We start from the raw sequence: 3779 nt of genomic DNA, 5'->3' as shown, positions 1-3779 counted from the left end.
GAGTCAGCGGGAGCTCTGCTCACTTGTCCCCTGAGTGTCGCCATGCAGGTTTGGCCCCCCAAGGAAGGATGTCACCTGGATGAGGAAGGACACTCGCTGGGCAGCGGCTGCTGAATGTGGTTCTCCGAGGAGACGGAGCCTCTGCTGCTGCGCAGAGCTTGGTGGAGGGCAGGGCGAGGGCTGGGCCAGGCTGTCCCGGTGGCACGCTGGCTGTCAGGAGCCTCCGAGCTGGAGCCGCTGAGCAGCAGAGGCAGTTCCAGCTGTTGGCTCCCTGCCCGTCCTGCTGCACCACTCATCACTGCGCTGCAGGCAGGGCAGGGCAGGGCAGGGCAGGGCAGGGCAGGCTCCAAGAGTGCTGCTCCGGTGGTCTCCACTGAGGGGGTCTTGCTGTGTTTTCCTTTGTAGCAGGAGGGACCGGAAGGAGAAAGAGGAGAGGGCTGCCCTGGCCCTTTGCTTTGCGTCGGACCCTGCTTGCTGCCCAGGCTCCCGGGCAGGCAGACTGCCGCAGGGCGCTCTTTGGACAGCCCCTTGCAGCCCTCTGCGGGGATGATGGCACGCTGCCCCAGCCCATCCAGGTAAGCCAGTCTGGACAGGGGGCCCCAGCCCTCCCTCCGGCTGCTCCGGAGGGGCAGTGTCCCGAGGAGAGCCGAGGATGGGGCATTGGGCTCTTCACCCCTGGCTCATGCTTCTGGCCCCAGCCCCTTTGCAGGGCAGGCAGCCGGGTCTGGGGCAGAGCTCTGGCCGCAGCCACTGCTGTCAGAAGGCAGCTCTTCAGCCAAGCAACTGTTCTGCTGCATCTTCTGCAGGAGCTCCTGAATATCCTGCACCAACAAGGACCATCGACGGAGGGAATATTCCGGAGAACTGCCAGCGGGACAGCAGTTCGGGAGCTGAAGGAGGCCCTCGACAGCGGCACAGATGTCGACCTGGGCAGCCAGCCTGTGCTCCTGCTGGCCGTCATCTTGAAGGTGAGCGCTTCTGACCTGCAGCTGGAAGAGCTCCTGGCTGGCCTGGAGTGTTCAAAGGCTCACCTGGAGCTCTTGGCACTGCAGGACTTCCTCCGAAGCATCCCTGCCAAGCTCCTCGTCGTTGACCTGTATGGGGACTGGATGCAAGCCATGGAGAAGCCAAGCAAGAAGGTGGAAGAGCTGAAAGCGTAAGTGTGGCCAGCAGCTTGCCTTTTGAGCAGCAACTGGTAGAGGCCTGGGACTTGCCTGCAAAGGGACAGGCTCCTTAAAAAGCCGTGTTTCCTGGCAGCCCAGTGTTGCTGGGGTGGAGTTGGGTTTTGAGGAAAAGCACACAGACAGGGAGCCTTCCCTTGCACAGGCTTGGGGGAAATCAGGAGCTGGGGAGCAACGCCGTGCTTCCTTCCTGAAGTGCAGGAGCACTGACCGCTGGCTGAGAGCACCTGGAAAGCTGCAGAGCACAGCCACTGGTTCCCACCTGCCTTGTGCAAGTTTCGGGGATGGCTGTGGGCAACATTGACTTTTTTAACGTTGTATTCCTGTTCCCTCAGGGTGGCCGGCAAGTTGCCTGCAGCAAATCTCCTCCTTCTCGAGCGGCTGCTGTCCCTTCTCCAGCATATCGGCCACAACGCGTCCACCAGCAGGATGAGCTGCAGCAATCTGGCCATCTGCGTTGCGCCAAACCTGCTGAGCCCGCCCAACGAGGACCTGCTTCCATTGGAGGCCATGCTGGAGGTGTCTGAGAAGGTACGCTGTATTGACCAGCCAGCTGCAGCCTTCTTGGCCCATCAGAGCTTGGCTGTGCAGAGGTCCCTGTTTGCCCCCTTTCTCCAACAAGCGCTGGTGGGGTGGCTACCTGGAAGAGCAGCCCCGCAGTGACAGCCTTCTGCGCAGAGGCAAGGGTCAGGAGTAGGAAAGGCTGCTTGACGCGTTTTCAGGCACCTGCGCTGAAACCAAGGCTGTCATGTGTGCAGGTGAAGACGCTGGTGGAGTTTCTGACTGAAAACTGCCATGAAATCTTTGGGAAGAAGATGGCTGGCCTTTCCAGTCCCTCAGCTGAGGAGGTGCCAGCACCCGTGGGCAGACCCACAGGTATGAGGAGGCCCTGAGGGTTGTCACAGCCTGAGCAGGCAGCTGGTGTAGGGCTTCGGGTGGGTTTTGCTTTAGCTGTTGCCCACTTCCAACGAGTCACTTTGCTGCACCTGCTTTTACTCTCCAGACCTGCCTTTGGAAGAGCAACATGGCCGTGGAGGCAAAGCAGATGTGGAGCACCAGGCAAAAGCCTTCCTGGACACACCGCCCTCTCTGCTCGTCCTCCAGAAAGCAGCAGGGGCAGACACAGCGGTGGGATCAGAAACAGCAGAGGTATGGCAGCTCCACAACCACTGAGACAACCTGTCTTGTGTGGAAGGTAGTTCCTGAGGAGTCCAAGTAGCTGCTGTGTCTCTTCCTGGCATTCCATCTCATGTGGCTTTGTGTGGGTTTATTTATCCCCCAGAATGATACACTGTAATTAAAAGAGGAAAGGTTGTTTCTCAAAAGGGTTAGGCATCAAAGGAAACACCTACAGAAAGACACATTTCCAAAGCAAGGCCTCCCACCAGGAGGTGGGATTGCACCAAAGGGGTATCTGCAGAGCTCTCTCTTGGGAGGGCAGAAGAAACCCCGGCAGAATGATGTGGGCACGCCTTTTCTTGGCGCGAGGGGGACCGCGGGCTCCCCGCTGAGTGGCCCCCACAAACAAACTGAGTGTCACACACCCGCGTGAACACTGTGTTCCAAAGTGAGGCCCTTGGAAGAAAGGGGCAAACCAGCCGAAGGGATCTTCTCTGCAGGGCCAAGGGAGCCATTTGCCAAACAGTCGCCTGCTACTCCAGGCCGTCCCAAGCCACCTGCTAACGCCAACATTCCTGTTTTAGGCACCTGTTGCTTTGCCTCCAATCACCCCAGAGACCACGGTAGACTCCCCGGTACATGCAAAAGAACTAAAGAGCTTTTCAGAGGAAAAAAGGTAAAATGAGTCAGCTTTGGTTAAACCAGGAACTGGTTCCGGTTGATCCTGGTTTTACCTGTCTAATCACACTGGGATGGAAAGGTTTGCAGGCTCCTGCCAGGAAACTGAAAACCAAAGAAAAAGAAAGAGAAAGGAGGCCTGGGCAGAGGCGAGGGAATGCCAACAAGACAAGAAAAGAAGGAAGATAGGAAAAGAGGGGGACTGGAAGAAAATCAGTCAGGTCTAGAAGGTGAAGAAGCCCAGGTGCGTACCAGGCTCTGCTGCCCATCTTTCACCACTCGGACACTGCTCTTGGTCAGTCGAACTCACGGGCGAGGGACGGTGAGGGATAGTGCTGCGCAGGGCTTGGAAGTAACTCCCCAGGGGCTGCCCATGGAGTGCTGCTGTGTGGCACAGGGCCACGACGCACCTCTGTACACTCGCGGGGCCCTCAGGGTGTTACCCATGGGGATAAGGCGCCAGAGCCCTCCCACAGTCGCTGCCAGCAGTCGCTCTCTCTTCTGGGCTATAAACCATTCCTGGCCAGCTGTGTTCCCCAAGGAAAGGGGAACCGCGTCATGCCTCTTCTTCTTTCGTGGGTTTATCGGTGCTTCTGACTCTTTCGTTATAGGTGCCGATTTCCTGTTACTGCGTGAACCCCTGTGACTCCTGGGCTCCCGCACTTGATACCCACAATAAAAGGATATTTTCTCTCTCCTGACTGTGTCTGCCGTACGATGTTCTGGACTAGGCAGATGTTTTGTGATGAATGGTATTGGAGGAGTTTGGGATCATCCCAGATGGAATCGTCCCAGAATCCT

At 57.9% G+C, this 3779-nt stretch overlaps 1 long non-coding RNA gene across 1 annotated transcript; it reads left to right on the top strand.

Annotated features, from left to right (window-relative positions):
- The first annotated feature begins 940 nt into the window (after positions 1–940).
- Positions 941–1632, top strand: LOC309684597. Its single transcript, XR_014270309.1, has 3 exons — positions 941–968; positions 1053–1156; positions 1517–1632. It is a non-coding gene; the product is annotated as an uncharacterized lncRNA (long non-coding RNA).
- The last annotated feature ends 2147 nt before the right edge of the window (positions 1633–3779 follow it).

This window comes from Vanellus vanellus (assembly GCF_965231255.1).
Source record: "Vanellus vanellus genome assembly, contig: HAP1_SCAFFOLD_33, whole genome shotgun sequence".
Lineage (NCBI taxonomy): Eukaryota > Metazoa > Chordata > Aves > Charadriiformes > Charadriidae > Vanellus > Vanellus vanellus.
Note: the sequence above shows the minus strand (reverse complement) of the source record. Positions and strands in the feature narration are given on the sequence as shown.